General features: G+C 43.7%; 1 protein-coding gene across 5 annotated transcripts in view; it reads left to right on the top strand.

The window, feature by feature from the left end:
* Positions 1-26,945, top strand: part of LOC112235816 (pleckstrin homology domain-containing family A member 5) — a 264,064-nt gene that overhangs the window by 79,053 nt on the left and 158,066 nt on the right. The window contains exon 1 of one of the 5 annotated variants that reach the window (XM_042301854.1): positions 25,020-25,463. The exons of the other annotated variants lie outside the window; for them this stretch is intronic. The gene's annotated coding sequence lies outside the window, so the exon portion shown is untranslated. Of the gene's footprint in view, positions 1-25,019; positions 25,464-26,945 lie in introns of those variants that run through there. 5 annotated transcript variants of the gene reach the window in all.

Genomic DNA, 26,945 nt, shown 5'->3' with positions numbered 1-26,945 from the left:
TGTTAACCGTTTTTTTTAGCTGGAAACGTGAAAATGAGCTGTTTGAAATGAGTGTATGTGACCGTTATTTTATTATGGTTTGGGAGTGGGATGCCGTCTCAGTAGTGTCATGACTGTCTTGCTTGCCCACTACTGTTGAATAGTGTCTATGACCGTCTCGGTAGTGTCTATGACGTAGGCTATGGTCTCGGTAGTGTCTATGACTGTCTCGGGAGTGTCTATGACCGTTCGGTAGTGTCTATGACCGTCTCGGAGTGCTATGACCATTTTCTCTTGGTCAGTTTCTATGGAAGGAGTGATCTATGAGGTCTTCACTATGTTTTGACCGTGGCGTTGTTAGTGTCTTTGTCTCTGTGTGTCTATGACTGTCTCGGCAAGTGTCTAAATGACTGTCTCTGAGTGTCTGTGACTGTCAAATAACTGTCTATGACCATCTGAGTGTCTCTGACCGTCTCCAGTGTCTATGACTTCTACCATGTCATGACTGTCTCAATCAGTGTCTGTGCTGTCAGCCTATGACTGTCTGAGTGTCTATGACCGTCTCAGTAGTGTCTATGACCGTCTCGGTAGTGTCTATGACCGTCTCTGTAGTGTCTATGACCGTCTCGGTAGTGTCTATGGCATGGCGGAGGGGAAGAGGAGTTGCTTATATTTACAACTTAGGGTCAGATTTTCCTTTTACTCTGTAGCTGCTGTGGAAAGCAGTGTGGTGTTAATTTTTTTTTAGCTGGAAACGGAAAATGAGCTGTTTGAAATGAGGTATGTAAGTTATTTTATTATGGTTTGGGAGAGGGATGCTTGTTACTGTAGCTACATGAACTGCTTGCTTGCCCACTATGTTGAAAAGAGGTGTTACTGTATCCTACTTCTACCTGTTGGAATACGGTAGGCTATGGCTCTTCATTATGTTTTGGTGAGAGGTGCTGTTACCATTTTCTCTTGGTCAGTTTCTATGGAAGGAGGATGTACTGAGGTCTTCACTATGTTTTGGAGAGTGGCGTTGTTACTGCTTTGTCTCTGTGCCTGTCAGTTTCCCTGGCAACATGACTAAATGACTGAGGTGATGATTGTGTCCTGTCAAATAACTGTTACATTCCATGAATCTCTGACCGCACCACCTGCACAACACATTCTACCATGAACAGAGACGCTCACAATCATCTCTGTGCTGTCAGCCTATTGATCTGACTGTGGACCGTAACTAGTGAGTAAGGTCTGAGTGACCTTTCCCATCGTGTGCCTAAGAGGTGTGTGTGTGTGTGGCCATTCTTGTCAGAGTGAGTGACGTGTGTGTGTGTGTGTGGTGTCCCCACTAGTCTCTTGCTGACACGGCTGGCAGAGGTCTCGTGCTTGGAGGTAACACGCTAGTCATTACCGTGACATGCTCTGAGTCAGACTGAGTAGGTAGGCCTTAGACTTTTCCTAACCTATTCTCTGCCTTTTGTGAATCCAAGGTTTCACGTCGTAGTGAGCGTTTTTCTAAATTGCCATCTGGGGCTTAGAGAAAGTCAACAGTCAATTCCTGCCCAAGTCATTTCCTAATGCCTGAGATTGAATTTCCTCAGGGCAACACAGTGTGTCCTAAATTGAACCCTCGTTCCCGATATAGTGCACATCTTGACCGGAGGCTCATATTATTCCCGTTCTTAGATAATAATGAAAAGATTAAAGAGGTCAAACAGGGTTTCTGATATTAGTTTAATGTAGAGACCTCTTGTGAAGGAAGTGAAATCTACCTTGGATTGAATGTGTTTTTATTTTATTTTTGTAATTGGAAGGTTGAGATGTGAGTAGGAGGGGGTAGAGGGGCTTTCATGGAGCTGTGAGTAGGAGGGGTTAGAGGGGCATGCTGGAGAGCTTCACTATTGGTGTTGTTTTGACTTACAATTTGTTTTGACTTGGAATTTGTGGCCTGTTAAAATTTGCTGTGGTTCACCGCAGCTGAGCGTGTCTCTCAGAGCCCTCTGTTCTCCTGTTCTCATGCTAAAGAAACACTGTCTGTGTCCCAAATGACACCCTATTCCTGATATAGTGGACTACTTTTGACCAGGGCTCATAGGGCCAAAAATAGTGCACTCTATAGGGAATAGGGTACTATTTGCGAAGAATGCTTTGTGATGTCACTTGTTTCTTGCCAAAAGCCCCATTGTGTCTGATGAAGAAAATGCTGGGTTCAGTGAATCTCGAATCCTTTCTCTCCCCCCACCCCCACCCCCTGATGTATTCACTACAGCTAGGTTTGGCCATGTGCAGTGGTGTAGATCCTCCTCCCCTCCTCTCCCTATTCTGCTTCGTCACTGCACCAGTATCTTTAGTGCTAAAGTTGAAAGTTAAGGAGGGCAGAGTACCTAACCGTCCCAAAGTTAGGTAAGATTTTTGCTTCATCATTACAGCTAGCTACACACAAGTATCTTTAGTGCTACCCTCTGAATTCTGTCTCTAAAATTAGGTCAGATTTAACCATAATTCTGTCTCGGAACCTTGGAGCGGAACAGAACCTTTTGGAACCTCAGAGCAGAACACAGAGCCACCCACCAATTAGAATGCCTGCTGTTGCATTAAACAGCTCAGCCTCAGATCCATGCTATCGATTTTCAATGTCTAATTAGTACAGTGAGTTATTGTGAATCCAGACTGGGGCATCATGTAATTGTAATCAGTGAAGCGTGGTGGTGATCCATGGACAGACGGGTTGACTCCCAAATGACACCCTGTCCCCCATATGGGCCTTGATCGAAAGTAGGGCACTACATATGGAATAGGGTGCCAGTCGGGATGCTGGCAGGACCAGGGTTCAGCTCAGACCAACTTCCTGTTTGCCCGGGGGACACGCTTTGAAATTTGCATTGAAAAGTAGGGAATAGGCAGCCTGGGGCCACTTTGTTCCAGCTTCCTCGTTGACTGGCTCTTTTTTTATGGGTTTAGGTTCTCTTTGGAAGTTACAACTGAATCCTGACTTTCCACACTTTTAAACAATTCAGGAAAAGTGTGAGGAATTGGGACGCAGACCAAGAAGAATGTCAGTTGTCAAAGAGTAATCATAATATATTCACACACAGAAAATATTCTGCATGCTACTGTAAACGTCTGTTTACTATTCACTATCCTCTGCCGCACGGCTTAATCAGACCGACAGCGCCCGCCATTGCATCATCACTTCGTACTAAATTCTGCAGTCAACATTTTTTCATTATGTAATTCAACATTCAACAACAACAGTTCAACATTTGCCTTTTGCTACTAGTTCATACCATTTGATGCATCTGTAGGATAAATCCACACTATGCTGCACCGCCCAGAATGCACTGCAGCTGCCTCTGCAGTGTTCCATTGGAAATGAATAGACTTCTGGTGTACCAAAACGCAAGGACGCTGTGGGTCTGATCGAGGGGTAAGACAACGCTGTCAGTGGGCAGTACAGTGTACACAGTTGGCTGAACGCGTGCAGCAGCCTTCTGCATAGTCAGTGTAGGTATGTCTCTACTGAGTTTTGTATTTGTCATCAAGGATTTCATCTCCTTGTTGACCAGAACTTCACAACAAAACACTTGACAGGCTCTGATCTGTGAGTGGGCGGGAACCGGAATGTCTTAACGCAATCCTCATTAGACTAGTTGTACAGGTGGAGATAAAATAAAAAAATAAGCACTTAGAGACTCGTCTTAGCTTTTACGTAATGGTCAAAGTGCTTGTTGTATTTCTGTGTCTATTTGTCTTCATAGTGGTTGAGATGGCGGGTGTTTCATCTCTGCTGTTAGTGTTTACTTCACAAGAGGATTTATCTAATCTTCATTTTAATAGTCCATCTGAGGCAGTCTGAATCCCCTAATTTCTCTGAGATGTACTCCTCTAATAATCTTATCATCACAGAAACAGGAATAGCTCTTCTCTCTCTCTCTCTCTCTGTTCAGCCCCACCTCTCTTTCTCTCTCTTTCGCTCTCACTCTCTGTACTCCACCTCTCTCCCTCCCCCTCTCTTTCTCTGCTGAGCCTCTTCCCCCCCCTCTCTGTTCAGCCTCCCTCTCCAGAAATCATCATGCAGATCAGTCCAGCTAGCAGCTCCACCACTAGACTGCCTTTTAGCTCCCCTCTCCAGGGGCTCTCTGTCAACTATGAAGTTCCTGCTGTGCATCACAGCAAGCATGCCAGGTGACTCACGGGCTCTAATTAAACCTCACTGTGTGTTATTAAACCTCCCTGTCTCTTATTAAACCTTATTAAACCTCCCTGTCTCTTATTAAACCTCATTAACCCTTCCCTTCTCTTATTAAACCTTATTAAACCTCCATGTCTCTTATAAACCTTATTAAACCTCCCTGTCTCTTATTAAACCTTATTAAACCTCACTGTCTCTTATTAAACCTTATTAACTCTTCCCTTCTCTTATTAAACCTTATTAAACCTCACTGTCTCTTATTAAACCTTATTAAACCCCCCTGTCTCTTATTAAACCTTATTAAACCTCCATATCTCTTATTAAACCTTATTAAACCTCCATGTCTCTTAGTAAACCTTATTAAACCTCCCTGTCTCTTATTAAACCTTATTAAACCTCACTGTCTCTTATTAAACCTTATTAAACCTCACTGTCTCTTATTAAACCTTATTAACTCTACCCTTCTCTTATTAAACCTTATTAAACCTCACTGTCTCTTATTAAACCTTATTAAACCCCCTGTCTCTTATTAAACCGTATTAAACCTCCATGTCTCTTATTAAACCTTATTAAACCTCACTGTCTCTTATTAAACCTTATTAAACCCCCTGTCTCTTATTAAACCTTATTAAACCTCCATATCTCTTATTAAACCTTATTAAACCTCCATGTCTCTTAGTAAACCTTATTAAACCTCCCTGTCTCTTATTAAACCTTATTAAACCTCACTGTCTCTTATTAAACCTTATTAAACCTCACTGTCTCTTATTAAACCTTATTAACTCTTCCCTTCTCTTATTAAACCTTATTAAACCTCACTGTCTCTTATTAAACCTTATTAAACCCCCCTGTCTCTTATTAAACCTTATTAAACCTCCATGTCTCTTATTAAACCTTATTAACTCTTCCCTTCTCTTATTAAACCTTATTAAACCTCACTGTCTCTTATTAAACCTTATTAAACCTCACTGTCTCTTATTAAACCTTATTAACCCTTCCCTTCTCTTATTAAACCTTATTAAACCTCACTGTCTCTTATTAAACCTTATTAAACCCCCCTGTCTCTTATTAAACCTTATTAAACCTCCCTGTCTTATTAAACCTTATTAACTCTTCCCTTCTCTTATTAAACCTTATTAAACCTCACTGTCTCTTATTTTTTATATTTTTTTTATTTAACCTTTATTTAACCAGGAAGGGCTCATTGAGATTTAAAATCTATTTTTCAAGAGCGTCCTGGCCAAGATAGGCAACACCAAGTCATTACAAACAACATGAAAAACTACAAGTAATCTAGTAAAAACCATAGAGTATAACAAAATCAAAAACAGCAAATTAAAAACATTGACAGGTCAGGGAATCAGTCTCAAGATCATTCATCAGTGATTTAAAAATACCAATCGGGACAAATTCTTCCAGTTTAAAAGTATTTTGTAAGGCGTTCCAAGACGATGGCGCAGAGTACATAAAAGTCCTTTTACCAAATTCAATTCGGACATTTGGAACAGTTAGCAGGATAAAGTCCAGCGAACGAAGAGAGTACCCACCACATTTCTGAACAATAAAATGCCCAAATAAAAAGGTAGTAAACCCAAAATGGCTTTGTAAATAAAAGTATACCAGTGACTGAGCCTACGAGTGACAAGAGAAGGCCAGCCAACCCTGGTATACAAAGTGCAGTAGTGCGTAAGGGTTGTGGTAAAGGGTGTCAATTGATCTCAAACACTGAGCGGAAGCATTCATATATAAAATATCCCCATAGTCTAGTAAAGGCATAAATGTAGCTGATACTAGCCTCCTTCTGGCTTCAAAAGAAAAACAGGCCTTATTCCTAAAATAAAATTCCAATTTCAGCTTCAATTTTTTTGTAAGTTGTTGAATATGCAATTTAAAAGAGAGGCCATTATCAATTAAAATTCCAAGATATTTATATGAGGTCACAACCTCAATCTCCTTGCCCTGACAGTAATAAGTGAAAGGTTCAGAGGTCTATTTCTTGCTTTAGAAAACACCATTAGTTTAGTTTTGTCAGTATTGAGGATAAGCTTCAATTGACACATGGTATGTTGAACAGTATAAAAAGCAGTTTGCACGTTCTGGAAAGCTTTTGTAAGAGATGAGGCACAACAGTAAATAACAGTATCATCAGCATAAAAATGAAGTTGCGCATTTTGGACATTTTTGTCTTAAATCATTTATATAAATAGTGAATAAGAGAGGACCAAGTACAGAGCCTTGGGGCACACCATTAAAGACAGACAATTTAACAGACATAAGCCCATCAAATTGAGTGCACTGAGTTCTACCAGACAGTTAGCAAACCATGCAACTGCATGTTCTGAAAGACCTACACCCTACACTCTACACTCTACAATCTCTGCCTTAGGTTATTAAACCTCCCTGTCTCTTATTAAACCTTATTAAACCTCATTGTCTCTTATTAAACCTCCCTGTCTCTTATGAAACTTTCATGTATCTTATTAAACCTTATTAAATCTCCCTGTCTCTTATTAAACCTCCCTGACTCTAATTAAACCTCCCTGTCTCTTATTAAATCTCCCTGTCTCTTATTAAACCTCACTGTCTCTTATTAAATCTCCCTGCCTCTTATTAAACCTCCCTGTCTCTTATTAAACCTCCCTGTCTCTAATTAAACCTCCCTGTCTCTAATTAAACCTTCCTGTCTCTTATTAAACCTCATTAAACCTTCCTGTCTCTTATTAAACCTCAATAAACCTCCCTGTCTCTAATTGAACCTCATTAAATCTCCCGGTCTCTTATTAAACCTCCCTGTCTCTTATTAAACCTCACTGTCTCTTATTAAACATCATTAAACCTCACTGTCTCTTATTAAATCTCACTGTCTCTTATTAAACCTCCTTGTCTCTTATTAAACCTCACGGTCTCTTATTAAACCTCTCTGTCTCTTATTAAACCTCCCTGTCTCTTATTAAACATCATTAAACCTCCCTGTCTCTAATTAAACCTCCCCGTCTCTAATTAAACCTTCCTGTCTCTTATTAAACTTCATTAAACCTCCCTGTCTCTTATTGAACCTCATTAAATTTCCCGGTCTCTTATTAAACCTCCCTGTCTCTTATTAAACCTCACTGTCTCTTATTAAACATCATTAAACCTCACTGTCTCTTATTAAATCTCACTGTCTCTTATTAAACCTCCTTGTCTCTTATTAAACCTCACGGTCTCTTATTAAACCTCTCTGTCTCTTATTAAACCTCCCTGTCTCTTATTAAACTTCATTAAACCTCCCTGTCTCTTATTGAACCTCATTAAATCTCCCGGCCTCTTATTAAACCTCCCTGTCTTTTATTAAACCTCACTGTCTCTTATTAAACATCATTAAACCTCCCTGTCTCTTATTAAACCTCATTAAACCTCCCTGTCTCTTATTAAAGCAAATATGAGGATATTTTCTGTGTTCAGTGACATGTGGTGTATAGTAAAGCACAACATACCATTAGGAAGAATGTTTGGCCTATCAAACCATCCCGGAGTCCCTGACCCCCACAACTAGCAGGACACCCACCCATCCCTGAGGCCCTGACCCCCAGAACTAGCAGGACACCCACCCATCCCGGAGTCCCTGAACCCCACAACTAGCAGGACACCCACCCGTCCCTGAGTCCCTGACCCCCACAACTAGCAGGACACCCACCCATCCCTGAGGCCCTGAACCCCAGAACTAGCAGGACACCCACCCATCCCTGAGGCCCTGACCCCCATAACTAGCAGGACACCCACCCATCCCTGAGGCCCTGAACCCCAGAACTAGCAGGACACCCACCCATCCCTGAGGCCCTGACCCCCAGAACTAGCAGGACACCCACCCATCCCTGAGGCCCTGAACCCCAGAACTAGCAGGACACCCACCCATCCCTGAGGCCCTGACCCCCACAACTAGCAGGACACCCACCCATCCCTGAGTCCCCCACAACCTCTATCTATTAGATCGTGTGCTGGGTGATGTCACTTGTGTGGCAGGCAGCCCACAGTCAGTCATTCATTCTAACCACTGAGTTGGCATTGGCCTCACTGATCACAGCTCAGGAAGCCCAGGAATCCTACTGTTGTTTTTTTTAGTAGCACCAATCCTTACACAGACACAGAGGGCGCTGTTTGAGAGGACTTGGGATATTTTTTGTCCTCATTCTCTCCCCAAGAGGGTGACATATCTTCTCCATCGGTCCCTCTCTCTGTCCTTCTCTTGTTCTTCTTCTAATGAAGGCTGGGCGATAATGTATGTATGCAGCAGTGTTTATTTCTTTCACCATCGCTCAGACAAAACAGTGGAAATGACCCTGCAATGGAAATGTGTAGTGCTGGACTCAATAACATGAGCAGGGGAGGGGGGAGGTTAGAGGGAGGGAGAGCGGGGTGGTGAGAGAGATGGAGAGATGGTGAGGTAAATAGAGAGGGGCAGCAGCGTAGTGTGAGTGTGAGTGGGCAGAAGATGATCCTCTGAGAGTAGATAAACATGTGAACACTTAATGCTGGGTCCCTCTGTCTTGTGTGTGTGTGTGTGTGTGTGTGTGTGTGTGTGTGTGTGTGTGTGTGTGTGTGTGTGTGTGTGTGTGTCTGTGTGTGTGTGTGTCTGTGTGTGTGTGTGTCTGTGTCTGTGTCTGTGTCTGTGTGTGTGTGTGTGTGTGTGTGTGTGTGTGTGTGTGTGTGTGTGTGTGTGTGTGGGTGTGTGTGTGTGTGGTGTCTGTGTGTGTCTGTGTGTGTGTACGTATTTATTTGGACAGTGAAGCAAACTTTTAAAGCTAACATTTGAGATGAAATTGTTTCATATGATGCAGCAGAATGTCACCTTTACCATCTGTTTCACCGGTTAGAAATGAAAGCACTTTTATGCATCTAGTCCCCCCCACCCCATCTGAATACTTATTTTTTTCTCATAAGTATTTGGACAAAATTGACTTATAGTTCATTAAAGTAGTCAAACGTTTGGTTTTGGTCCCATATTCCTAGAACACAATGACTACGTCAAGCTTGTGACTTTACAAACTGGTTGGATGCCTTTGCAGTTTGAATTGGTTATGTTTCTGATGATGTTTTGCCTATTAGGCACTGAATGATGAATAATGTAGGCCTATAATGTCATTTTGGAGTCCCTTTTTATTGTAAATTAGAGTAGATGTTTCTGAAAACTTCAACTTCAAGGATGGAGGTCTGAAATAACTTCACTAGTAGAATAGTATCATATATTTTTTTGTTGGATATCCGGAATACGTGTTTTTTTTTTCAAACAAGTTTTTAACCTCAGCACTGCTGGGCATGGGAGAGGTTGGTACTCTATTGGTGCAGCTGCGGAGGTGTCGGTGAGATGGGAGCGAGCAGACGGACAGAGAAAGAGACAGAGAGAGAGAGACACTACTCAGCTACAGCCAAGGCAAGCTAACTTGCAGCAGCCACCCTGTTATTTATCATTCTGTCACCCCATATAACAGTGCCAGTGTAATAAGTGTCTCATCTTATTACACCTTCAGCGGTCTTGACTAGAGAAGCCTACAGATGCTAGCTAGGCTAATTGAGGACGATGCGCTTTCTCCCCGCTGGTTGCTCGTTGTAACCTACTCCTAACTTTTCTTTCCGTACTGTTATTCCATCTTGCATTGCATTAGTGAACTCCCACTCCGCTTGCTGCTACACATTGAGTCTCTTTGCCACTTTGATTGGCCAACATAAACAACAAGCTACACACATGGAGGTTACCGGTCTTTATTATGCACTTCATAAAAACAACATTGAAACGTTTGTTGTTTTATGTCTTAGTGTATGTACAGTACCAGTCAAAAGTCTGGACACATCTACTCATTCAAGGATTTTTCTTAATTTTTTACATTGTAGAATAATAGTGAATACATCAACACTATGAAATAACACATATATGGAATCATGTAGTAACCAAAAAGTGTTAAGAAAATCTAAATATATGTTATATTTGAGATTCTTCAAAGTTGCCACCCTTTGCCTTGATGACAGCTTTGCACACTCTTGGTATTCTCTCAACCAGCTTAATGATGTAGTCACCTGGAATGAATTTCAATTAACAGGTGTGCCTTGTTAAAAGTTAAGTTGTGTAATGTCTTTACTTCTTAATGTGTTTGAGCCAATCAGTTGTGTTGTGACAAGGTAGGGGTGGTATACAGAAGATAACACTATCTGGTAAAAGACCAAGTCCATATTATGGTAAAAACAGCTGAAATAAGTAAAGAGTAAATGACAGTTAATCATTACTTTCAGACATGAAGGTCAGTCAATACGGAACATTTTAAGAACTTTGAAAGTTTCTTCAAGTGCAGTTGCAAAAACTATCAAGTGCTATGATGAAACTGGCTCTCATGAGGACTGCCACAGGAAAGGAAGGCCCACAGTTACCTCTGCCGCAAGGGAAAAGTTCATTAGAGTTACCAGCCTCAGAAATGGGCAATTAACTGCACCTCAGATTGCACCTCACAGAGTTCAAGTAACAGACACATCTCAACATCAACTGTTCAGAGGAGACTGCAGATGATCTCTGCATGTGTGGTTCCCACCGTGAAGCATATAGGAGGAGGTGTGATGGTGTGGGGGTGCTTTACTGGTAGCACTGTCTGTGATTTATTTAGAATTCAAGGCACACTTAACCAGCATGGCTACCACAGCATTCTACAGCGATACGTCATCCCATCTGGTTTGCGCTTGTGGAACTATCATTTGTTTTTTCATCAGGACAATGACTCAAAACACACCTCCAGGCTGTGTAAGGGCTATTTGACCAAGAAGGAGAGTGATGGAGTGCTGTATCAGATGACCTTGCCTCAACCCAATTGAGATGGTTTGGGATGAGTTGGAACGCAGAGTGAAAGTAAAGGAGCCAATAAGTGCTCAGCATATGTGGGAACTCCTTAAAGACTGTTGGAAAAGCATTCCACCTCATGAAGCTGGTTGAGAGAATGCAAAGCTGTCATCAATTTCAAAGGGTGGCTACTTTGAAGAATCTCAAATTTGAAACATATTTTGATTTGTTGGTGGTAATCTTAAGTGTTATTACAAGTAAAGCCCCCCTTGCATTACAATCCCGGACTCCCGATCACAGCCGGTTGTGACACAGCCTGGGATCAAACCCCAGGCTTTAGTGACTCCGCAACATTGCGATGCAGTGCCTTTGACCGCTGCGCCACTATGTATGAAAATATCCTCATATAAAACATTTATCAATTCTAAAAGGCTGGAGTGTAGAGCCAAAGTCAAAGTTTTAGCTTCACCGTCCAAATGAATGAGTGTAGATGCTATTAGTTGCATCGGCCGCCTCGTCTTCTTTATTATGGAAAACATTCTGAATTGGAAACACCACAGAAATCCATTAGTACAGCTGATTGGCTTCCCTCCACCTCATCACATTACAGACACTTCCCTCCACCTCATCACATTACAGACACTTCCCTCCACCTCATCACATTACAGACACTTCACTCCACCTCATCACGTTACAGACACTTCACTCCACCTCATCACGTTACAGACACTTCCCTCCACCTCATCACATTACAGACACTTCCCTCCACCTCATCACGTTAAAGACACTTCCCTCCACCTCATCACGTTACAGACACTTCCCTCCACCTCATCACGTTACAGACACTTCCCTCCACCTCATCACGTTACAGACACTTCCTCCACCTCATCACGTTACAGACACTTTACAGACACTCCACCTCATCACATTACAGACACTTCACTCCACCTCATCACATTACAGACACTTCCTCCACCTCATCATTACAGACACTTCACTTCCCTCCACCTCATCACGTTACAGACACTTCACTCCACCTCATCACGTTACAGACACTTCCCTCCACCTCATCACATTACAGACACTTCCTCCACCTCATCACGTTACAGACACTTCCACTCCACCTCATCACATTACAGACACTTCACTCCACCTCATCACATTACAGACACTTTCACTCCACCTCATCACGTTACAGACACTTCACTCCACCTCATCACGTTACAGACACTTCACTTCACTCCACCTCATCACCTCATCACGTTACAGACACTTCCACCCTCCACCTCATCACTCATCACAGACACTTCACTCCACCTCATCACGTTACAGACACTTCCTCCACCTCATCACGTTACAGACACTTCCCTCCACCTCATCACGTTACAGACACTTCCCTCCACCTCATCACGTTACAGACACTTCCCTCCACCTCATCACGTTACAGACACTTCCCTCCACCTCATCACGTTACAGACACTTCCCTCCACCTCATCACATTACAGACACTTCACTCCACCTCATCACATTACAGACACTTCACTCCACCTCATCACATTACAGACACTTCACTTCACTCCACCTCATCACGTTACAGACACTTCCCTCCACCTCATCACGTTACAGACACTTCCCTCCACCTCATCACATTACAGACACTTCACTCCACCTCATCACATTACAGACACTTCCCTCCACCTCATCACATTACAGACACTTCACTCCACCTCATCACATTACAGACACTTCACTTCACTCCACCTCATCACGTTACAGACACTTCCCTCCACCTCATCACGTTACAGACACTTCCCTCCACCTCATCACGTTACAGACACTTCCCTCCACCTCATCACATTACAGACACTTCACTCCACCTCATCACATTACAGACACTTCACTCCACCTCATCACATTACAGACACTTCACTCCACCTCATCACGTTACAGACACTTCACCTCTCCACCTCATCACCTTACAGACACTTCACTCCACCTCATCACGTTACAGACACTTCCTCCACCTCACCTCATCACATTACTCCAGACACTTACAGACACTCCCTCCACCTCATCACGTTACAGACACTTCACTCCACCTCATCACGTTACAGACACTTCACTCCACCTCATCACATTACAGACACTTCCCTCCACCTCATCACGTTACAGACACTTCCCTCCACCTCATCACATTACAGACACTTCACTCCACCTCATCACATTACAGACACTTCACTCCACCTCATCACATTACAGACACTTCACTCCACCTCATCACATTACAGACACTTCACTCCACCTCATCACGTTACAGACACTTCACTCCACCTCATCACATTACAGACACTTCCCTCCACCTCATCACATTACAGACACTTCACTCCACCTCATCACATTACAGACACTTCCCTCCACGTCATCACATTACAGACACTTCCCTCATCACATTACAGACTTCCCTCCACCTCATCACGTTACAGACACTTCACTCAACCTCATCACGTTACAGACACTTCACTCCACCTCATCACGTTACAGACACTTCACTCCACCTCATCACGTTACAGACACTTCCCTCCACCTCATCACATTACAGACACTTCACTCCACCTCATCACGTTACAGACACTTCCCTCCACCTCATCACATTACAGACACTTCACTCCACCTCATCACGTTACAGACACTTCCCTCCACCTCATCACGTTACAGACACGGGGCTTCATTGCCAAGATCAAGCATGGTATGTTGTTGCACTAAGTAGTTCCCACTTCTACTGATTTTTGCACATCTGTTCTTGTATAAGTTTTGAATTTTAGCTGTCAAAGTATTAGAGAAAGGCTATTTTTTAAATGGTGGCGCACAGTGTTGTTTGTGCCTGTGTGTGAAAGAGAGACATTAGATAGCCTATCCTCCCATACTGAGCAATATCCACCCACACACACAGCACTAATGCTCACCATTATGGACTGTAGTAGTAGGCTATTTATTTGCTACAGGGCATGACCTAATGGTATGTTGTTGTTTTTTGGGGGGAGGGGGGCTTCTGAATATCAGTGTCAGAGAGGAGTAATGGTACAGTACAGATTCCCAGGGTTAGATCCTCGGTTCACCACCTTTGAGATAATGAACCTCTCCTCAGCAGGGCTCCTTCAGCCTGGTAACAGGGAGGCAGGATACATGGAGTTCCCAGGAGCTACACAACACTGCCCATAGCTGTTTGGCCTGTAAGCTGCCCTGTCTCCACCAGGCTACCTGGGGCCTGAATTCAGTCAACCTGCCCACAAACACACACACAGGTCTTATTCTGAAAATGGTGTGGAGAATCACAAGGTTGGATCCTAGAGCTGGGAATTGCCAGGGACATCACGATACAATATTATCGCGATCCTTAGCCTAGGTGCTAATAAGATATGTATTGCGATTCTCACAATTCATTCTCAGAATTCAGAGCCACTAGAAAATTAGTTTTGATCAGTCAGGGAAATAAAAGTGCTGAAAACATGTTTAAGAAGAAGATGGAGAACCAGCTATAGGATGAAAAATACCTGATTTTTGGAGCAGGTACAGCCGACTGGCACTAGCTAATGCTACCGAGCAAATCGATACTTGGAGTCAAAATATATGTATATATATATATAAACTCAGCAAAAAAAGAAACGTCCTCTTCACTGTCAACTGCGTTTATCTAAAGCAAACTTAACACGTGTAAGTATTTGTATGAACATAACGAGATTCAACAACTGAGACATAACCTGAACAAGTTCCACAGACATGTGACTAACAGAAATGGAAGAATGTGTTCCTCAACAAAGGGGGGATCAAAATCGAAAGTACCATGCATCTCCTCCTCATGGACTGCACCAGATTTTCCAGGTCTTGCTGTGAGTTGTTACCCCATTCTTCCACCAAGGCACCTGCAAGTTTCCGGACATTTCTGGGGGGAATGGTCCTAGCCCTCACCCTCCGATCCAACAGGTCCCAGACGTTCTCAATGGGATTGAGATCCGGGCTCTTCGCTGACATTCCTGTCTTGCAGGAGACCGGCTATCCATCCTACGTCTTCCTCCTCTTGGCCCATGTGACTATCCATCCTACGTCTTCCTCCTCCTGGCCCATGTGACTATCCATCCTACGTCTTCCTCCTCCTGGCCCATGTGGCTATCCATCCTACGTCTTCCTCCTCATGGCTCATGTGGCTATCCATCCTACGTCTTCCTCCTCATGGCCCATGTGACTATCCATCCTACATCTTCCTCCTCTTGGCCCATGTGACTATCCATCCTACGTCTTCCTCCTCCTGGCCCATGTGACTATCCATCCTACGTCTTCCACCTCCTGGCCCATGTGGCTATCCATCCTACGTCTTCCTCCTCCTGGCCCATGTGGCTATCCATCCTATGTCTTCCTCCTCCTGGCCCATGTGACTATCCATCCTACGTCTTCCTCCTCATGGTCCATGTTGCTATCCATCCTACGTCTTCCTCCTCCTGGCCCATGTGGTCTTCCTCCTCATGGTCCATGTTGCTATCCATCCTACGTCTTCCTCCTCCTGGCCCATGTGACTATCCATCCTACGTCTTCCTCCTCATGGCCCATGTTGCTATCCATCCTACGTCTTCCTCCTCCTGGCCCATGTGGCTATCCATCCTACATCTTCCTCCTCCTGGCCCATGTGACTATCCATCCTACGTCTTCCTCCTCATGGCCCATGTTGCTATCCATCCTACGTCTTCCTCCTCCTGGCCCATGTGGCTATCCATCCTACGTCTTCCTCCTACTGGCCCATGTGACTATCCATCCTACGTCTTCCTCCTCCTGGCCCATGTGGCTATCCATCCTACGTCTTCCTCCTTCTGGCCCAAGTGACTATCCATCCTACGTCTTCCTCCTCCTGGCCCATGTGACTATCCATCCTACGTCTTCCTCCTCCTGGCCCATGTGACTATCCATCCTACGTCTTCCTCCATGGTCATAAAACCTAATGGCCTGTAGACAATCTAGACATCAAGTGGACCTGTGTAATATTATGGGGGTATGATTGTGTGTTAGTGCGTGTGTGTGTTGTTGGGGTTAAGATGGTATGGTAAACCTCTCCACTACCTTCTCCACACCCGTCCCCTCCTCCCATTAAAAAACATTCTTGAAGCAGCATCTAATTTCACTCAGTCCCCAATGAAGCTGTTTGATGTTCTGGTTCACCACTCCTTTCTCTCATTCCCTTCCCTATTGTCCCCCCACACAGCATTGATCCCCCCACCCATTGATCCCTCCCCCCACAGCATTGATCCCCCCCACAGCATTGATCCCCCCCACAGCATTGATCCCCCCCACAGCCCCCCACAGCATTGATCCCCACCATTGATCCCCCCCACAGCATTGATCCCTCCCCCACCATTGATCCCCCACAGCATTGATCCCCCCCATTGTTCCCTCCCCCACAGCATTGATCCCCCCCCACAGCATTGATCCCTCCCCCACAGCATTGATCCCCCCCACAGCATTGATCCCTCCCCCACAGCATTGATCCCTCCCCCACAGCATTGTTCACCATTGATCCCCCCACAGCATTGATCCCTCCCCCACAGCATTGATCCCTCCCCCCAGCATTGTTCCCTCCCTCCACAGCATTGATCCCTCCCCCCAGCATTGATCCCTCCCCCACAGCATTGATCCCCTCCCCCACAGCCCCCACAGCATTGATCCCCCCCCACATCATTGATCCCCCCCATTGTTCCCTCCCTCCACAGCATTGTTCCCTCCCCCCACAGCATTGTTCCCTCCCCCGACAGCATTGTTCCCTCCCTCCACAGCATTGATCCCTCCCTCCACAGCATTGATCCCTCCCTCCACAGCATCCCTCCCACCACAGCATTGATCCCTCCCCCACAGCATTGATCCCCCCCCACAGCATTGATTCACACATATTTAGTGAGTTACTTTAGGGTTCATGTCACCATAAATACTGTGAGTGTGTAGTGTCCAGCATGATCAGACTGCTATGGTCTTCTTGACTGTCAAACTTTCAATAGTTAGCCTTCGATCCGGGATGGGCAACAGGTGTCCCGAAGGTCCCCTTTTGAAGGCCCTTGGATCAATTGCACCTTATGTAGATTATAGTAGATTGATTAAACAAGGTGCAATTTTGACATTCTGATTGTGTATCAGCAGTTTTTCTCTAATGTCAGTCTCTGATCGTCATCTCAGCTATTTATTTATCATAGTTTTTTTGATTGCTAAGTTAGTTTTGTGGCCAGCTATCTCAACTTGTTATCATGGTCAAGTTAACGGCTGGGGCTCCATTGATTTCGTTAAAAACTGCAAACATTTCTCACCACTTTATGGCAAAATGTGCAAGAAATAGACTGTATGGATGTGGGTACGCAAACCTGCAAGCAACTGTGGACCCCTCATGATGAGTTACGATTATTTGTGCCCCCCCCACCCTATCGTATGCCGATCCCTGCTCTGGATATAGCAGAATGCCATAACTGTGTTTACTTCCCACAGGGAGATAGTCAGTAGCAGTCATAATCAATGTGTGTGTGTGTGTGTGTGTGCGTGTGCGTGTGCGTGTGTGTGTGTGTGTGTGTGTGTGTGTGTGTGTGTGTGTGTGTGTGTGTGTGTGTGTGTGTGTGTGTGTGTGTGTGTGTGCGTGCGTGCGTGCGTGCGTAGTTTAAGGGGACCATAGATGATGGAGTTAAAACAGACATGGTTTAAAACACTGAGCAATGAGAAGAATGAATGGACATGGAAACGAGGAACCCAGAGAGTTCTCACTGAGAACCACTCTGTAATTCAAGTCTCTGTGTAATGTATGGATGAATATTCATGTTATTCATCATCCAACAGAGTTAGTTCTGTCTCAAGTCTGACTCTATGTTGGTATCTCAGTAGGCCTACTGTATGAGAGTCAAGGTCCAGAAATATTTTCTCCTTTTAGTTTTTGCAAAGAGAGAATGAAAGACCTAGTGTAGCGTCTTCTGTTCCACTTCTCACAGTGACAAAGACTACTTGGCTTCCGTCGACCTATAGGTCAGCCTTGACCTGGTTGCTCCAACACGCACACACACCCCACCCAACGCCCGTCCCCAGGCATGAGGGAGAGGTCCCAAGCACTAGTCTCTAATTAGGCTTGGCTTGCATACGTGTGGTACTCTGGACTAGGGAGCCAGAGCTGTTAGGGTGATGGATGAAGAGATATCCACCCTGGGTCTGTTAGGGTGATGTTACATAAAGAGATATCCACCCTGGGTCTGTTAGGGTGATGTTACATAAAGAGATATCCACCCTGGGTCTGTTAGGGTGATGTTACATGAAGAGATATCTACCCTGGGTCTGTTAGGTGATGGCTAAAGAGATATCCACCCTGGGTCTGTTAGGGTGATGTTACATGAAGAGATATCCACCCTGGGTCTGTTAGGGTGATGTTACATGAAGAGATATCCACCCTGGGTCTGTTAGGGTGTTGGATGAAGAGATATCCACCCTGGGTCTGTTAGGGTGATGTTACATGAAGAGATATCCACCCTGGGTCTGTTAGGGTGATGTTACATGAAGAGATATCCACCCTGGGTCTGTTAGGGTGATGTTACATGAAGAGATATCCACCCTGGGTCTGTTAGGGTGATGTTACATAAAGAGATATCCACCCTGGGTCCTGGGTCTGTTACCCTGGGTCTGTTAGGGTGATGTTACATAAAGAGATATCCACCCTGGGTCTGTTAGGGTGATGTTACATGAAGAGATATCCACCCTGGGTCTGTTAGGGTGATGTTACATGAAGAGATATCCACCCTGGGTCTGTTAGGGTGATGTTACCCTGGGTCTGTTAGGGTGATGTTACATAAAGAGATATCCACCCTGGGTCTGTTAGGGTGATGGATGAAGAGATATCCACCCTGGGTCTGTTAGGGTGATGTTACATAAAGAGATATCCACCCTGGGTCTGTTAGGGTGATGTTACATAAAGAGATATCCACCCTGGGTCTGTTAGGGTGATGTTACATGAAGAGATATCTACCCTGGGTCTGTTAGGTTGATGTTACATAAAGAGATATCCACCCTGGGTCTGTTAGGGTGTTGGATGAAGAGATATCCACCCTGGGTCTGTTAGGGTGATGGATGAAGAGATATCCACCCTGGGTCTGTTAGGGTGATGTTACATAAAGAGATATCCATCCTGGGTCTGTTAGGGTGATGGATGAAGAGATATCCACCCTGGGTCTGTTAGGGTGTTGGATGAAGAGATATCCACCCTGGGTCTGTTAGGGTGATGGATGAAGAGATATCCACCCTGGGTCTGTTAGGGTGATGCTACATAAAGAGATATCCACCCTGTCTGTCTGTCTGTCTGTCTGCCTGTCTGTCTGCCTGTCTGTCTGTCTGTGTATCACTGTCTGTCTGTGTATCTGTCTGTATCACTGTATCACTGTCTGGTCTGTGTATCACTGTCTGTTTGTGTATCACTGTCTGTCTGTGTATCACTGTCTGTCTATGTATCACTGTCTGGTCTGTCTGTGTATCACTGTCTGTTTGTGTATCACTGTCTGTCTGTGTATCACTGTCTGGTCTGTCTGTGTATCACTGTCTGTTTGTGTATCACTGTCTGTTTGTGTATCACTGTCTGTCTGTGTATCACTGTCTGTCTATGTATCACTGTCTGGTCTGTCTGTGTATCACTGTCTGTTTGTGTATCACTGTCTGTTTGTGTATCACTGTCTGTCTGTGTTCCACTGTCTGTCTATGTATCACTGTCTGGTCTGTCTGTGTATCACTGTCTGTTTGTGTATCACTGTCTGTCTGTGTATCACTGTCTGTCTATGTATCACTGTCTGGTCTGTCTGTGTATCACTGTCTGTCTGTGTATCACTGTCTGTCTCCCTCCCTCTGTCTTTCTGTCTCATTGTCTGTCACCGGTGTTCCAGTGATGTAGTATTGGGTGACCTCTCTGGGGTCTGCTAGTTCCATTAGAGGGAACACTCTACCCCCAGCCCATCATATCATATTACTACTACTCTTTATGATGGCTTTGCCTTGTAACTTATCTTTGTTGAAGTCTTCATAATGGGTTTTTGCCTTGTAACTTATCTTTGTTGAAGTCTTCATAATGAGTTTTGCCTTGTAACTTATCTTTGTTGAAGTCTTCATAATGGGTTTTTGCCTTGTAACTTATCTTTGTTGAAGTCTTCATAATGGGTTTTGCCTTGTAACTTATCTTTGTTGAAGTCTTCATAATGGGTTTTGCCTTGTAACTTATCTTTGTTGAAGTCTTCATAATGAGTTTTGCCTTGTAACTTATCTTTGTTGAAGTCTTCATAATGGGTTTTGCCTTGTAACTTATCTTTGTTGAAGTCTTCATAATGAGTTTTGCCTTGTAACTTATCTTTGTTGAAGTCTTCATAATGGGTTTTGCCTTGTAACTTATCTTTGTTGAAGTCTTCATAATGGGTTTTTGCCTTGTAACTTATCTTTGTTGAAGTCGTCATAATGGGTTTTTGCCTTGTAACTTATCTTTGTTGAAGTCGTCATAATGGGTTTTTGCCTTGTAACTTATCTTTGTTGAAGTCTTCATAGTGGGTTTTGCCTTGTAACTTATCTTTGTTGAAGTCTTCATAGTGGGTTTTGCCTTGTAACTTATCTTTGTTGAAGTCTTCATAGTGGGTTTTGCCTTGTAACTTATCTTTGTTGAAGTCTTCATAATGGGTTTTGCCTTGTAACTTATCTTTGTTGAAGTCGTCATAGTGGGTTTTGCCTTGTAACTTATCTTTGTTGAAGTCTTCATAGTGGGTTTTGCCTTGTAACTTATCTTTGTTGAAGTCTTCATAGTGGGTTTTGCCTTGTAACTTATCTTTGTTGAAGTCTTCATAGTGGGTTTTGCCTTGTAACTTATCTTTGTTGAAGTCTTCATAGTGGGTTTTGCCTTGTAACTTATCTTTGTTGAAGTCTTCATAATGAGTTTTGCCGAGTAACTTATCTTTGTTGAAGTCTTCATAATGAGTTTTGCCTAGTAACTTATCTTTGTTGAAGTCTTCATAATGAGTTTTGCCTAGTAACTTATCTTTGTTGAAGTCTTCATCATGAGTTTTGCCTAGTAACTTATCTTTGTTGAAGTCTTCATAATGGGTTTTGCCTTGTAACTTATCTTTGTTGAAGTCTTCATAGTGGGTTTTGCCTTGTAACTTATCTTTGTTGAAGTCTTCATAGTGGGTTTTGCCTTGTAAACTTATCTTTGTTGAAGTCTTCATAATGGGTTTTGCCTAGTAGTGATTGCTAAAATTCTTGGCAACAACAGTGTTGCACAGGACATTGGAGTTTGGGTTTGTTTTGCTGTGACAACACACAACTCTGCACAGTGCAATATCCTTATTATAATAACCTAACAGGCCTTTGATTTGAACACATGAGTGCATGAGTAATTTATACTGTATACTCTCTCACTCTGTAGACTAGAGTGATAGTGTTGGGTTGTTTTGCTGGGACAAACACAACAAGGCCCGTGTACAGATGGTTGAACAGCTTGCTGAGACTCAAGACTTTCCCCTCTCTGACCCCCTGTTCTTTGTGGGGGCGTTATTATAGAGCCTAGCTACCACAAACTCCCAATTCTCCATGGTTTCTCCCTCTACATTTTTACGTGGCTCGGGACACTAGATACCACACCACAGGAAAACCATTTCAGTTTGTTCTTAAAATATTGAAATAGTTTCCACACTAAAAAATATAGTTTCAAAGAGCTTTCTTTTATAATTGTAAACTCTTTGTCTCCACAGGTGACTCATACTAGATATCATCACATCTGGCTATTTTATTTATTTGACTAGGCAAGTCAGTTAAGAACAAATTCTTATTTACAATGACAGCCTAACGGGGAACAGTGGGTTAACTGCTTTGTTCAGGGGCAGAACGACAGATTTTTACCTTGCCAGCTCTGGGATTCCATCCAGAAACGTACAGTTACTGGCCCAATGCTCTAACCACTAGGCTACAGCTAATTGCTATTCTATGACAAGTCTCCTCCAGGCTCCAGAGGCAGGGTGTCCGTTGCTGTGGTCTTGCCCCAGGTGGTGGCCACCTCCCCTGGCTTGGAGGCTCCAGCAGGAGTGGGTCCGTTATGGTTAGAGTCCCTGGAGATCCATGAATGGCTGAAGGGCTATATCATGTGTTGGTACATGCTTCCTCTTAATGCATTAGTCATTCATCATTTAGAGGGTAGTCAGTGGAAGAACCAGTCTGGATGGTTTAGTAACGTTACTGCCACTGAGATAATGTTTGTGCTCTTTGCCATTTTTAAAATACACAACAGTTTTGACAGTTTTCTTTCTGGTTAGGATATTACGAATGTCGTTCACACTTGTTAGTTACGCAAAGTTTGGGCTTTCCACTTGTATTTTTAATTTTTAATGCATTGATAGTTGCTCTTAATTCATGGCTTTTAAGAGAGCTGAAGTAGGCCTATCATACATGTGTTCCTCTAAGCACCCAGGCAGCATAGATCTGCCAGTGAAAGCCATCCTTTCACTGCCCATTGACTATCTCTGTGGCCCAGGGAGGGAGCCTTCCTGCCCCATTGAATATGCATTGACAGCACCCAGCAGGTTGAGAAAGAGTGGAGGAGCTGTTAGCTGATTGGTCTGTAGTGGATTTGTCATTTCTAGTGGAGGTCATTGTCCAGGCTATTGGCTCTTCAGTTGTCTTCAATAGCCTCAAGGCCCCCTGCTGAAGATACTTCTTATAGTGACTTGTCTTTTCTTTCTTAGGCTGGTTACAGGCTATTTCATCCTAAAACCCATTGGAGAACACAGTCAGAGCGAGAGAACGTCCTTGCTGTTATTTATCAACTGGGTGGATCCTATACATCCGGTCCCTGGCTGGTTCACTTTGAAGAAGGGAGGGAGGATAATCTGGTTGAATGTTTTAGTTATTCAGTCAGAAGTTTTGAAACCACCTTTTACTGGGCTTGTTTTAAATCCCATTTAACATCAGTATAAACATTCTAAATAGTATCTGTCAATGCTAAATGTTTTGTAGTACTGTGACAAGATTTCTCATCCACATGTTTTTTTTTTATTGAGATAATCCTGATACAATTTCAGGAGTGAAGATCACACTTAACGTACCATTAACACACCTATTAACGTTCTGTTACCACCTGCCTCATCTATCCTGCTCACTTTCCCCTGGTGTGACCACGAGCCATCACTGGGGAGCGGCTGATCGTCACATGCAGAAGGGCACGCTTTTTTATTCTAAAGAGAATAAGAAGGTTATACTCTGCCCTGTGTGGAAGGTTATACTCTGCCCTGTGTGGAAGGTTATACTCTGCCCTGTGTGGAAGGTTATATTCTGCCCTGTGTGGAAGGTTATACTCTGCCCTGTGTGGAAAGTTATATTCTGCCCTGTGTGGAAGGTTATACTCTGCCCTGTGAGGAAGGTTATACTCTGCCCTGTGTGGAAGGTTATACTCTGCCCTGTGTGGAAGGTTATACTCTGCCCTGTGTGGAAGGTTATACTCTGCCCTGTGTGGAAGGTTATACTCTGCCCTGTGTGGAAGGTTATATTCTGCCCTGTGTGGAAGGTTATACTCTGCCCTGTGTGGAAGGTTATACTCTGCCCTGTGTGGAAGGTTATACTCTGCCCCCTGCCCTGTGTGGAAGGTTATACTCTGCCCTGTGTGGAAGGTTATACTCTGCCCTGTGTGGAAGGTTATACTCTGCCCTGTGTGGAAGGTTATACTCTGCCCTGTGTGGAAGGTTATACTCTGCCCTGTGTGGAAGGTTATACTCTGCCCTGTGTGGAAGGTTATACTCTGCCCTGTGTGGAAGGTTATACTCTGCCCTGTGTGGAAGGTTATACTCTGCCCTGTGTGGAAGGTTATACTCTGCCCTGTGTGGAAGGTTATACTCTGCCCTGTGTGGAAGGTTATATTCTGCCCTGTGTGGAAGGTTATACTCTGCCCTGTGTGGAAGGTTATATTCTGCCCTGTGTGGAAGGTTATACTCTGCCCTGTGTGGAAGGTTATACTCTGCCCTGTGTGGAAGGTTATACTCTGCTCCTGTGTGGAAGGTTATACTCTGCCCTGTGTGGAAGGTTATACTCTGCCCTGTGTGGAAGGTAGCCTAGTGGTTAAGAGTGTTGGGCCAGTGACCGAACAGTCGCTGGTTCAATTCTCCCTTGAGCTAGGCAGTTAACACCCAACAGCTGCTCCCCGCGTGCTGATGATGTGAAAGTCGCAGCCTCCCGCACCTCTGATTCAGACGGGTTGGGTTGAATGCATTCAGTAATAGGAGGGTCATACCCCTAATTGACCTAAATATTTAGTTTGTTTGTACTGATCAATGCTTCTGAATGTAAATGTATTGAATTAAAATGTAAATGATAAATATAGGACTTGAATATCAGTTTTTCCCACTCAGTATCGAGTCGGAACAGTACTTATATTTGTATTGTTTTGTTCTGGAGCTTTTCTTCTCTGTTAATGTTCTGTGCTGTCATGTTTTGTGTGGAGCCCAGGAAGAGTAGCTGCTGCTTTTGCAACTGCTAGTGGTCTCCTGAGTGGCGCATTGGTTCTAAGGCACTGTATTTCAGTGCAAGAGGTGTCACTGCAGTCCCTGGTTTGAATCCAAGCTGCATCACATCTGGCTGTGATTGGGAGTCCCATAGGGCTGTGTGCAATTGGCCCCTCATTGTAAATAAGAATTTGTCCTTAACTGACTTGCCTAGTTAAATACCTTTTTTCTTTTTATTATGAGGATCTTAATAAAATACCTTTAATTACTGCATGTTGTGAATCCCTTTTCCCCCCTCTGCCTCCAGCACACACACAATACATGCACCATGGTCCCTCTCCTTCTATAGTAACTATTTCCTTTGTCTCCTCTCTCTGTCTTCCCTTTGTTTGGAATTGTGCTGAGAGAGAGAGAGAGAGAGAGATAGACACAGAGAGAGAGAAATACACACAGAGAGAGATACACACAGAGAGAGAGAGATACACACAGAGAGAGAGAGATACACAGAGAGAGACACAGAGATAGAGAGAGACACAGAGAGAGAGAGACACACAGAGAGAGAGAGAGAGACACAGAGAGAGAGAGAGACAGAGAGAGAGAGAGAGAGAGAGAGCTGGCCACTGTAGTTAGACTAGAGCCCTGTCGGAGCCTCCTCCGGTTACAGCAACATTTAAACTCCAGGCTGCAGCCACACGGCACGCGGACAGACAGGAAGCAAGGCTCGAGGCAGCCTGACAGCTGGACGCTTCATTTCCTCGCGAGCTCTCTGCCACCGGAGCGTACTTCAAAGCGACGGACTCTCATTCCATTAGTTCTATTCGTTCGGTGAACTCTATTCTACACGGCTGGTTCGCTGCTCCCGGACCAAACTGATGTTCCGCTAATCCGCTCCTCATCTGGATAAACTGTACAAGATTCCTCTCCGCTAATAGATAAACTACTGACTGTCGCTGTTATTGAGGCACCTGCCTGAATCTTCTCGTGGAAGCTTTTCATTGTAAGTAGATACAGCTACACATTACTATAGCAAGTTATTGATGGTGACTGTGTCGCTTTGCAATGCTGATACGGCTATTAATGGCGCTGTAGTATGTTCTCATTTGATAGGAATGATGTAGGATAGTAACGAACGTTCTATAATGCGAGTTTATAAACAGCGTGTAATATAACAGAGGTGTGGATGTTGCGGGTCATTTTCACCCATTTGAAATGAATCCAAAAGTCGTACAGCCTAAATGATTGGGTCAATAGTGAGAAAAAAAACGACATAAACAAACAGGATTTTAAAGAACTGTAAGGGGGATCATTCCTTATTATATCAATGTGTGTGGTCGATGTTCCTCTGCTTGGTCCTTGGATCTAATCTCAGGGGGTTTTCTTTGCATTATGGTGCTTGGGGTAGGTTTAGTTCTGTGTATTGGATTTGATACTGATGTAGCAGAAACGGTGTCTTTGACTGTGTACTGACAGAGTGTACAGACACCACTCTTTTGAATTATTTGTTCAAGTAGGCTAACCACTATTTAAAAAATGGTTAAACAAATGTCCTGTTGTTCAAAGGCTCCAGGTAAGAATATGAAAAGGTGGACGTAGGAATCCACCCCAAACCCAAAATTAGGTTGGAAAACCTGTTATCTTTGTTGGCATAGAGTTTTTGCTCTGTGGATGTGTGTTGAATGTTGTTCAACTCTTGATGTCAGTTGCAAAATGTGTTTAGTCCATTGGTGAAAGGGTGTGACTGTTGCTGCTTTACATATTGTTTGCATTATATTGCATTGGCAAGTTATTGTGTGTTTTTACAGACTGCATTCCAAATCCTAATGTCTTGTGTTTTTCTCAGTGAAATGCGGGAAGATGAAGGAATCTATAAAAGGGTTGGTCTGTTATTCACAGTCACTTAGGCCATAATTGCAGCTTTAGTTGTCCACCCACTCTCTCTCTCTATGTGTCACTGCAGTGATCTAGACAAGGTCTACTCTAATACCATGGCCTCTCTCTCTCTTTCTATCTCTCTCTCTTTCTCTAACTCTCTTTCTCTATCTCTCTACTTCTCTTTCTCTGTCTCTCTATCTCTCTCTCTTTCTATCTCTCTCTCTCTCACTTTCTCTAGCTTTCTTTTCTATCTATCTCTCTAACTCTCTTTCTCTCTCTCTCTCTTTCTTTCTCTCTTTCTTTCTCTCTTTCTTTCTTTCTTTCTTTCTTTCTTTCTTTCTTTCTTTCTTTCTTTCTTTCTTTCTTTCTTTCTCACACCAATAATTTCTTGCCCTCCCTCTCAGGACAAAGTCGACAACATATTTTTTGCACATATCTGTTCTCTCACATTTGCTCTTCATTTAAAAAATATCCTTGGTGTGCTGACTACGCAATCTCTAAAAATAGATCAGTAACAAAGTGGATCAAAGTGCACAAGAATCACCATTTCCAGTTCTCAGGGCACTACTTGAGCCACCATTTCCAGTTCTCAGGGCACTACTTGAGC

This window comes from Oncorhynchus tshawytscha, linkage group LG19 (genome assembly GCF_018296145.1).
Source record: "Oncorhynchus tshawytscha isolate Ot180627B linkage group LG19, Otsh_v2.0, whole genome shotgun sequence".
NCBI classification, from domain to species: Eukaryota; Metazoa; Chordata; class Actinopteri; order Salmoniformes; family Salmonidae; genus Oncorhynchus; species Oncorhynchus tshawytscha.
This window is presented reverse-complemented; position numbering and strand designations above follow the sequence as displayed.